Genomic DNA, 12021 nt, shown 5'->3' with positions numbered 1-12021 from the left:
TTTCTTTGGTGTTGCACAATATGCAGAGTCCCAGTATCTGTGCTTTCCATTTTTGTCTGCATGTTTATTTGCGGTTCTCTATCTTGTATCAGGTAAGAGTCATGTTCTGCATCTGCAACTCAGGAGAAAGATTCTGTTGGCATATTGTGTTGTGTAGGAATATGTACAAGACGTAGGCAAAATTTATTGTGACAAAATAATTATATGCAAACCCTTTTACCAATCAAGGGACCCGACACGGTCCGTGTTTCAGACAAACCTTCGTCAGGGGTCCATGGTAAAAATGGGATAACAGAAAAAAGCAGCAAAGGATTGGCTACGTCGATATTCATCAACTGCAATGAACCATCGTACGTGAATATCGACGTGGCCAATCCTTTGCTGCTACTCCACAATTTTTTGTGACTTTTTTCTGTTATCCCATTTTTACCATGGACCCCTGACGAAGGTTTGTCCGAAACACAGACCGTGTCGGGTCCCTTGATTGGTAAAAGGGTTTGCATATAATTATTTTGGTCACAATAAATTTTGCCTACGTCTTGTACAGATCTGCAGTTTTGTTTTGTTTGCTTTCGGTTGGTTTTCTTCAGTTTAGGTTGGGACCACCTTTTTCTCCTTGTTGTGTAGGAATATGTAACAGTCATCTTGTTCTAGTTTCCTGGGAATGAAAAACAAGTAGTGGGTTTTACCACATATTTATGGCAGGATGCTGGGCTCAGTGTACCACTGATTAGGGTTACCGGACGTCTGGATCTACCCGGATGGCTTTTCAAAACCCAGCACTTTTTCTGGGTTTCAAAAATAAATTGTGTCGGGAGGGGGTATTTGTGTGTGCGCAGATGCAATGCAGTGACATCACACGCACATGCACGTGACATCGTGTTGCATCCCTGCATGCACAGAACATAAGAACATAAGCAGTGCCTCCGCCGGGTCAGACCATAGGTCCATCCTGCCCGGCAGTCCGCTCCCACGGCGGCCCAAACAGGTCACGACCTGTCTGAATCACCAGAAGGGGCTCCCTTGCCCCCTTGGTTTCTCATTGAAGTCCTATCTTCCCATCGTAGTCCTAACCCTCCGGTCTTGCACATGCACGACCTGTTGGGTTTCTATACTTATTACCTGGTTAGCTTTCTATACTTGTGTTACATCCCAGCTCCTCCCTCAGTATCCCACGATCCCTTTATCCCTCAGGAATCTGTCCAATCCCTGTTTGAATCCCTGTACCGTACTCTGCCTGATCACTTCCTCCGGTAGCGCATTCCAAGTGTCCACGACCCTTTGGGTGAAAAAAAACTTCCTTGCATTTGTTTTGAACCTATCTCCCTTCAGTTTCTCCGAATGCCCCCTCGTACTTGTTGTTCCCTTCAGTCTGAAGAATCTGTCCCTATCCACCCTCTCTATGCCCCTCATGATCTTGAAGGTCTCTATCATATCTCCCCTGAGCCTCCTTTTTTCCAGAGAGAAGAGCCCCAGCCTATCCAACCTCTCGGCGTATGGGCAGTGTTCCAGCCCTTTTACCAGTTTCGTTGCTCTCCTTTGGACTCTCTCAAGTACCGCCATGTCCTTCTTGAGGTGTGGCGACCAATACTGAACGCAGTATTCCAGATGTGGACGCACCATCGCTCGATACAATGGCATGATGACTTCCCGCGTCCTGGTTGTTATGCCCCTCTTTATGATGCTCAGCATCCTGTTGGCTTTTTTCGAGGCTGCTGCGCACTGTGCAGATGGCTTCAGTGATGCATCCACCAGCACACCCAAGTCTCTCTCAAGTCTGCTGTCTCCCAACAATGCCCCCCCCCAATTTGTAGTTGAACAACGGGTTCTTTTTCCCTATATGCATGACCTTGCATTTTTCCACGTTAAAGCGCATTTGCCATTTGTTTGCCCAGTATTCCAGCTTGTCCAGGTCCCTTTGCAGGTCCTCACACTCCTCCCTGGACCTAACTCTACCACACAGTTTGGTATCGTCTGCAAATTTTATAACCTCGCACTTTGCCTCCTTTTCCAGGTCATTGATAAATATGTTGAAGAGTAACGGCCCCAGCACCGATCCCTGTGGCACACCGCTCGTGACTCCCCGCCAGTCAGAATATTGGCCCTTCACTCCGACCCTCTGCAGTCTACCCGACAACCAGTGCTTGATCCATCTGTGCACATCCCCTTATGTTCAGGTTGCCTTCCTGCCTGACGAACAGGCAGCAGGAGCGGGGCAGGGGGCAGAGATGAGGGTGGAGCTGGGGCGGGGTTGAGTGGAACTGGGCAGGCCTGAGGGCGAGTCTAGGGGGGGTCCGGATTTTACTGATGTAACTCAGCATGGCATTTCTTTTGTTAGTTTTGTTACCCCCTCTCACACCAGACCTCATTCAGCACTGAGCAGGCCTAGTGTTATGGTAATACAACCAGGGCAATTGCCTTAGGTCAGAGGCCTCCGACTTGCAGCCCCCAAAGTCCTCCATTGCGGCCCTCAAACAGGTGGCTGAAATGCTCTTCAAATCCTTTTAACTGCATTCATTTCAATCTTGCCCACTTGCATAGTGCATTAAATGTTTTTAAAAAGGATTGCAGTAGATCGGGTATGTAAGTTACAAATATGCAAGACAAATTATGAGCCACAATTTGCTATGCTAGTAAATAATATGCATCCAAAATGAACACACCTAATGGAGGAATATGTCATAAGTGAAACTTAGCAACTTCCTTCCAATATAAGAAGTAGCAAGTGCAGGAAGACAGTAAACAGTATCCAGTCACAGGTATCTCATTAACAATACTTGCTACAGTTGACAAGCCACGGTTAAGTAAGTGTAAACATATCCTATTTGTGTTATAGAATCATTACTTCATGTTTAATAATCACTTGACATAGTAACTGCAAACAATCTCTTAAGTGTGTTACTCACGTGTCTCAATTACAGTTGATAATCCATAATAAAGTGAGTTAAAAAAAAAATATATCCTTGAAGTGTTGTAGAGTAAATGCTAGTATTCATTTTTTTTTATTATTATTATTTTTTATTTATAATTATACAGTCTTATTTTACAAGAATTAATTCTTGTTACATTGAATACAGGGAAGAAAATTTTAACACAATATTACTTTTACAACAATCATCATAATGATAAACCCCTTCTTAGACCACAATAAACAGGGGGTGACCAAAACTAAAATTTGAGAGAAATTTAGAGGAATAGTATAAAGAAGAAAGGCATAATGTATCTAGCGCCCATTACTGTTATTATCCCTTAATCCTTAATCCTTAATGATCTGCTTAACATCTAGAAATTCCTTCAGATGGTTAGGAGAGAAAAAAACATATTTAACACCTAAGTACCTAACCATGCATTTGCAGGGATACACCAATAAGAATGTTGCTCCAATATTTATAGTCTGTTGTCGCATTGCAAGAAATTCTTTCCTCCTTTCTTGTGTAGTCTTAGCTACATCAGGATATATCCATATTTTCCGACCCCCAAATAATTTTTGGGAATTTTTGAAAAACAATTTCATAATCATATTCACATCCTGTTCAAAAACAAATGATACTAATAATGTTACTCTGTCCATTTCAGATGTTATCGTTTGTTCCAATAAAGCCGTCACATTTGCAAAATCTATCACATTCGTCTCTCCTTCTCTTACTTTCCCAATCTCATTTCCATTTGCCTTTCCATTTCCATCAGTCATCTTTTTATTTGGTAGGTAATAAATTTTATTAATTGGAGGAATACAGTTAGAAGAAATTTCCAAATTCTCAATGAAGTATCTTTTCAACAAATCTATAGGTAACATTCCTGAAGTTTGAGGAAAATTTAGAAAGCGGAGGTTCAAACGCCTATTAAAATTTTCAAATTGTTCTAGTTTCTTATAAATGGTGGAGCTATCTTTAATTGAAGCCAATTTGAATTGTTGCAATTGTTGTATATCCACCTGCATTTGCTTGGCTTGGCCTGTATATTCTAACTTCATAGATTCAACTGACCCAGTCAATAATTCCAATTTTTCATTTAATTTTGTTACCTCTTCAGTTGATTTTTCAATTTTCCCTTCCATCCTCTGAAGCAATTGCCAGATGCTATTCATGGAAACCTCCGTCTGGGAGAGAGAAAAATCCCCTCTCTCTGCTGTTGTTGTTTCCATCTGCCGTTCCGCCGACAACGCTGTGCCCTCGCCGGGAGACCCCACGCTTTCACTTCCGGAAGCGTGTGTCTCTCGCCACAGCGTTTCGGCTGTTGCCGAACACGGAGGCGTCATGGGAGCCGAAGGAGACAGCAATGTTTCAGTGCCCGAAAGGGCCAGTGACTCCCTCCCGTCACCGCCCAACGCCGAGCTCTCCACTCCAGCTTGTGTGGGCGCCGGAGAAGGCGCGAAGAAACGATCCATCGTCTGTTGAATCGGGGTGGACATCAGGGCCGACGAGGCAGAGACCCTAAGCACCCCTTTCCTCTTAGAAGGCATCAATATCAGGTATAGAAAATACAGGCTAGGAGCTTGTTATCAGCGTCTCTCGCAGCTCCTCTACATCGCCGCCATCTTGGTCTCCACTAGTATTCATTTTTAATGTTTATTACTCAGTCTGAATAAGCAGGTCAAGGTGGTTTACATTAGTAGTATGTGTAAGCTTGAAATCTTATGGTGGCTTTCAGAGCTTTCTCATATTCACACTGTGGCCCTTTATATGAAAAAGATTGGAGACCATTGCCCTAGGTCCCCATGCCACAGGGGTCTAGAGGTAAAAGAGGCATATTCTGCTGGTGGGCTTTGGTGCTCTCTCCCAAATTTCTGCCCTGGACCCTTAAATTATAACACTGGCACTGTCACTGGGTCATTGGACACAAATGGGAAGTCTGTGTCAACCATGCAAATCTCTCATGATGTGATTCAGCGCTGGGAGCAAAGCAGGAATGGCTCATAGGTGTGTAATGACCCAGGTAAACTTTCAGTTCTGTCTCCCCATAGTCCAGCATCTCTTCTTGCCCTCTGTACCTTTTTCACATGATGAGCATCCCCCCTTCCCCTCCCTAACACCTCCTCCTATGTCTCAATCCTCTTTTCCTCCCTAATCCCCCCACACGGCCAGCATTTCTTCTTCCCTTCCCTACCCCCTCCTCCTGTAGCCAGCATCCCCTCCCTCCATATGGTCAGCATCTCCCTTCCCCTTCCTACCTCCTTAACCCTTGCAAATGGATAGCATCCCTTTCCTCTCACTAGCCTGTCAGATGGCCAGCATTCCCTGTTCCCACCCTCCTTCCACCTCCAGTCTGAATCTCTTCATAATCTTCTACAGTACAACCCTTCCATTACAGCAGGCTTGGGATTTTGGAAAAGAATAGCTTTTTTTTTTCTCTCTCTGTTCCCAAGATAAAGCAAAAGTCTCTCATCCATCAAGCCATGAGGTGGTGGCTACGGACTAAGTTTAGCCAACCCAAATTGCTCAGTACGGAGCAGGTAAAACAAACTTTCAGCTTTCAGTTGATTCTACCTGATTATTACCGCAAAGCTGTCTGTGAAATGGAATGACGTTAAGGAGAGGTCACAGGTGGCGCTCTGCACGTCTCTGTTTGGCTGCTTAGGAATGGGAAGAGCAGCGATGCAGAAAATGCAACAAAATATGGAAATCATGATATGAAATAGGTTTCACAAACAACCTGCCTCTCTCTACTGAAGTTCAAACTTGCAGTACCACTCGCTGGCAAATATAAAAGGCATCCTGGGTAGAATAAGAAGGAATATGTCATATCTTTTGGGAAAGTGCGGAAGGCAATAAGTACTAATGGGGTTTTTCCCATACTGTGTCTATGGGGGAGATGGCCTTAGAGAAAGTAGACTGAGGAGGGTGGGCAGGAACTGCCAAAGTCTGTCTGAGATAAGCAGATAGCTTGAACTGGAGAGTTTGGGGCTTCTTCCTACTGTCTGCTACTTCTGCTGCTGATAAGAAAGAGTCAGCGTGGGAAGAAGCAGTGTCTGCTCCTTACTGATATCCAGCAGGGAAAGATCAACTTAAAAAAAAAAAAAATCCACTTACGACCACAACCGGAGGCCTTAGATGAAAGGGGGAATAAAGAACACCACACGCAAGAAGGTACCAGAAAGCATAAGAATAGCCTTACTGGTTCAGACCAAAAGTCCATCAAGCCCAGTAGCCCGTTCTCACGGTGTCCAATCGAGGCCACTGGTACCTGGCCAAAACCCAAGGGATAGCAACATTCCATACAGAATCCCAAAAGAATAGCAAGGTTCCGGAACCCCATAGAGTAGCAGCATTCCATGCTACCGATCCAGGGCAAGCAGAGGCTTGCCCCATGTCTTAATAACAGACTATGGACTTTTCCTCCAGGAATTTATCCAAACCTTTCTTAAAACCAGCTACGCTATCTGCTCTGCAGTGCGTTCCAGAGTTTAACTATTCTCTGAATGAAAAAATATTTCCTCCTATTGGTTTTAAAAGTATTTCCCTGTAGCTTCATCGAGTATCCCCTAGTCTTTGTCATTTTTGACGAAGTGAAGTTAGGAATGGGGAGGAGGGATCAGAGGATAGGCCAGAGGTAGACATTTGGAAGCAAAGGCCTGGAATTAATCTGAGGGGTCAGAGGTTAGCATAGATGAGATGGAAAGGCCTGGTTGGGTCAAGGGAGCAAAAAACCCCAAATCCCAGAGTTTGGAATATGGAAGGTGAGGCCAGGGGGTTAACAGGAGTGCTGGGTATCCACTGAGGAAAAGGGAGAGGTGGAACTTTGTAGTATATTCTCTGGGGAGAGGGAAATAAGGTACCTGAATGTAAGTCACCTTGAACTACTGCTGAAGATATGAGATAAATTTAAGAATCTAAAGAAAGCCTTCCCAGCTATTTGCTGTGGTTACCTAACTGATCCTTTACATCATATTTATAGACCGCAAAACCTCAGGGATCGATGCGGTTCACAAAAGACAAAAAAAAACTGGACATTTCCAGAGAGCTACAGAATAATCGTTAATCATTTTAGTTCTCTAAAATTTTTATGAATAAGAATGATTTTAATAACTTTCTGAAATGTGTGTAAGAGCATGACTTTCCGAATAAAATGTGTAACTCTTTGTCCCAACTAGCTCCCTGAAAAGCAAGCAAGTGTTGCTGGAACCTTTTATAGATACAACCTCGAACTGGGGGAGCGACAAATAAAGCAGTATTACGTAGTGGATGATTTACATTACATTACATTAGTGATTTTTATTCCGCTTGTGCCTTGCGGTTCAAAGCGGATTACATAAGAAGAGAGCTGGACATTTCCAGGAGGGTACATGGCATTGGAGAATACAGATTGAGGGTATAGACTTAATGACAGAGTGAGGGTGTAGACATAATAACAATGGAAGATAAATCAGGTTACATTACTATACATATCAAATATTCTGTTTCCATACTTTGGTAGGTAATCGGTTTCGGTAGGGTGAATTAGGTTCCAGGTATTTTTTTATTTATTTATTATTTTTTTATATGTATTTATATGTATTTATATTTTTATATGTATTTATATGTATTATTTTTATATGATTTGGTGTGAATAAAGTACATAATTCTAATAGGTGCTCTGAACTCATTTGTTTCTGGGGGTTCCTATCAGGGGAGTAAGGAAACTGCCCACATACAGCAGCTGGTAAAATGCAAAGGCCCATTTGTTCTGACAAATCATAAGTTCAAAATAAGATTCAGAAGACAGTGATTCCTTTGTCCTGTCAAATCATAAGTACAAAATAAGAATCAGAACACAGTGATTCCTTTGTCCTGTAAAGTCACTGCTTTTCTACCTGATTTCTTATAGGCCTGTGACAAGCTCCTGCAATTGAAATGTTCCTTGGCATCTCAGATAAAAGGCTGATACAGGTTCTCTTTTGGGATGGGTTGCTGTTTGCAATTACATTTCACTTATTAGGATTTATTTAGTGCTAATTATAAAAATTAAGGTAAAAAAAAAAAACAACAACAAACAAAAATGTTTCAGCCATCATGCTGTGGCTTTCTTCAGGGTAATCTGTGAGGTCTGCAGTTTGTCTTTATATATAGTGGATCCTCAAACTTGATTGGTTGGAGATTGAGGAAAGTCCATTGTTCACCAATTTTGTTGGGAAAGTCCGTTATAATGCCTCTCGATTGCTCCTTGGTGTGACCTCACCTTGACTATTGCATTCAGTTCTGCTTGCTGCATCTAAAAAAATATAAAATAGAATTATGAGGGGGTGCTGAAAAATTAGCCCCGCCGAGAAGGGAATGACGTGGAGCCATTAATCTTATTCCACATATTCATCCCTAAATTCAACACACTTGGCACATTGTGTCTGAAGTTTCTGTAACCCTTCCCAAAAAATACTCTGATGTTTGGTTACTGAAATACTGCTCCACTGCTGCAATCACCTCCAAATCACATGAAAATTGTCACTCTTTTAAACTCTTTTTAAGATTTGGAAACAGAAAATAGTCAGATAGTCTGGTGAGTAGAGTGGATGTTTTTAAAAGTATTTCCATGTAATTTAATTGAGTGTCTCTTGATCTTTGTACTTTCTGAAAGGGTGAAAAATTGAGTCACTTTCACCCATCCTACACCACTCATTATTTTGTAGACCTCAATCATATCCCCCCTCTGCCCTAACCTCTTTAGCTTTTCTGCATATGAGAAGAGTTCCATCCCTTTATCATTTTGGTCGCGCTTCTTTTAATCTTTTCTACGAGGGAGTGCTGAAAAGTTTTCAGACAAACCAACTTCCTAAATGCTGAGTGTTATTTTTGTCATTATAACTGAAAAGCGTGTTATTTTATTTTGCAAAGTGACAATTTGCAGAATCGTAATGCTATGTTTTGACATTGTTACAGATCATTGACTGAACCATGTCAACAAAAAGTGTGGAATTTTTCAAGTATGGAACTCTGAGCCGTCATGAAGTTCCTATTCCTGCAGAAGAAAACTCCAAAGGAAGTCCAAACTATGTCAACTCATGAAATTGTTGACCATATCCATGACCTGATTTTGGCAGTTTGGCAAATATCGACTAAAACAATTACTGAGACATTACAGATTTCCTGGTAACATGTTGGGTATATAATCCATGGGCAGCTGGGTATGCATAAGCTGTCAGCCAAGTGAGTGCCCAAATGTTTGAATACTGATGAGCAACGATGTTGAGTGGACACTTCTAAGTTTATTTTGCAACATTTTCAGTGAGCTGGTGTCAACCTTTTGGAACAACTAGTTACTGTTGATGAAACATGATTACACCACTATGATCCTGAGACAAATCAACAGTCCATGCAATGGCAGCACTCAGGATCTCCAAGGCCAAGGAAATTCAAGACCCCAAAGTCAGCAGGAAAGGTCATGGCCACAGTGTTTTGGGATCAGGAAGGTGTTGTAATGACTGACTATCTTCCAAGGGGCCAAACAGTTAATGCAGAATACTACTGTAACTTGCTCTGCCGATTAAAGGAGGCATTGAAAGAAAAAGGAGAGGGAAGCTGTGGAAAGAAGTTTTCTTTTTGTAAGACAATGTACCTGCTCACAAGGCTAGCAAAATTATGGATGTTTTGATGCAGTTGGGATTTCATTGCACATACCATCCACCCTACTCACCAGATCTTGCTCCATCTGACTATTTTATGTTTCCTTAAAAAGAGTTTGAAAGGACAACAATTTTTTGGTGATTCAGAGGTGATTGCAGCAGTGGAGCAGCATTTCAATAACCCAACATCAAAGTATTTTTTGGAAGAGTTACAGAAACGTCATACCCAATGTGCCAAGTGAATATATGCCAAGTGAATGGGTGAATATGTGGAATACGGTAACGTGTACGTTTCATGTCTCCACGTCATTCCCTTCTTGGTTGAGCTGAGAATTTTTCAGCACCCCCTTGCATGCTCTGGAACTCATTGCCAGAGGATGTGGTAACAGCAGTTAGCACATTTGGATAAAAAAAAAGGTTTGGACAAGTTCCTGGAGGAAAAGTTAATAGTTTGCAATTGAGATAGGTATGGGGGAACCACTACTTACCCTGGGATTGACAGCATGTGTAACCCTAGTCTCACCCACAATATCTGGGACGCCGGCTAAGCTCCTTGGGATGGGTACCATGACCAGGATCTACAAAACAAAAGCTGGCCACTGGGTGCCGGCCGGGGCTGACTTACTCTGGTAGGCCGAAGGATAATCTTCCCTGGTACCAGTTCTCTTTTCCCAGACTTTTACTCAATTGAAATAAATAAAGATTGATGAAAATTGATAACTTGAACGTTAGTGCAAAATCTGAGTTGCAGTTTCAAACTTTCAAATCAAATCCTCAGTCATGGTTCTAGTACATTTTCTTTTTTTTTAATCAATCCTTCTCCATGTTTCCAATCTCTTCACAACAAATCGTTTTTATTCCCTGTGGTGAGTTACTTCAAGTCCTACTACCCTCATTCCACAACCCGGGGCTACTTCTTTTCCACTGAGCTGAACTCCCCCTCCCCACCACCACCCCCCGGTCTGCACTCTGCTGTAAGTAAAGTCACAATCCATCTCTTTTTTTCACAACTGAGATTAGTGTCCACACAATCTTTCTCTGTCCCCTCCAGGCAACAGTCCTAGGGTTCAAGGTCCCTTTGACATATCTCCTGAAAAGCTACTCCGGGAATCACCCTTTTCTGTCCGCCCAGGGCAATATATTCCCTACCAAGCTGAAATACAATCCACCATTTTGCTTGTGGCAATCCCACTCAGATTCTCACCTCAGATGCTGCTGACACTTCCAGGAGTTCCCCGTGGGCTCTGGCAGGAGATCAGGATAACCAAAAACCCAGTCCTTTCTCAGCACACACCTTTGATAGTAATTGATAGCAGATAAAAACCTGAACGGTCCATCCAGTCTGCCCATTAGTTATTTTCATTAAAAATACATGATTACATTAACTTGTCTCTTCTTTGATATTTCTGGGCCATAGACTAAAGTCCTATTGTCCTAGGTTCAAACTGCTGAAGTTGCCTTCTGAGTTCACTCCAGCCTATCCAACCATCCCGTTTTTTGCAGGATATCTACTGTAAAGTCTGGTCAGTAACTTCCTCATGTTCCAAGTTCCCATTGATGCCCTCACCAGCCCATCCTACACTGAATCAGAAACCGTACAAGTCTATCCAATACCGGCCTTAGTTCTTTAATTTATACCATTTATTTTCTATCCTCTGTGTTTATCCCACGTTTTTTTTAAATTCCATCACCGTTTTTCTCTCCACCACCTCCCTCGGGAGGGATCTCCTTTACCACCCTGCCTCCTCCAGGCCAATTCCTCCAACTCCATCCACTTGGAGTTCTTACACACATCTCTAAGTGACTCCCAGAAGAATCTCCTGCTTCTTGCTCTGCAGTAGAGACATTCTTCTGGGGAGGTAACACATGGAATGTTGCTACTATTTGAGCTTCTGCCAGGTACTTGTGACCTGGATTGACCACTGTTGAAAGCAGGATATTGGGCTAGATCAGTGGTTCCCAAACCTGTCCAGGGGGACCCCCAGCCAGTCAGGTTTTCAAGATATCCTTAATGAACATGCATGAGAGAGATTCATTAGGGATATCTTGAAAACCTGACTGGCTGTGGATCCCCCAGGACAGGTTTGGGAACCGCTGGGCTAGATGGACTATTGGTCTAACACCAGGGGTAGGCAATTCGGGTCCTTGAGAGCCGGAGCCAGGTCAGGTTTTCAGGATATCCACAACAAATATGCATGAGATAGATTTGCATCTCAAGGAGGCAGTGCATGCAAATCCATCTTATACATATTCATTATGGATATTCTGAAAACGAGGACCGGAATTGCCTACCCCTGCTATAGGGTTGTGTTCTCTTTGTAAACAGCATTACTCTCCATCTCATGAAACACTAAAATCAGGTGAGCAAAACAGAAAAAGTTTCACTGCAGAGCGCTGTTACATGTGGATAAACAACATTCCTCTCTATCAAGCTATACCAGAAAGGGCTAATTAGAAATATCTTACATAACTAGAGTGTTCCCACCCAC

This window comes from Geotrypetes seraphini, chromosome 6 (assembly GCF_902459505.1).
Source record: "Geotrypetes seraphini chromosome 6, aGeoSer1.1, whole genome shotgun sequence".
In the NCBI taxonomy this organism is placed as follows: Eukaryota; Metazoa; Chordata; class Amphibia; order Gymnophiona; family Dermophiidae; genus Geotrypetes; species Geotrypetes seraphini.
This window is presented reverse-complemented; position numbering follows the sequence as displayed.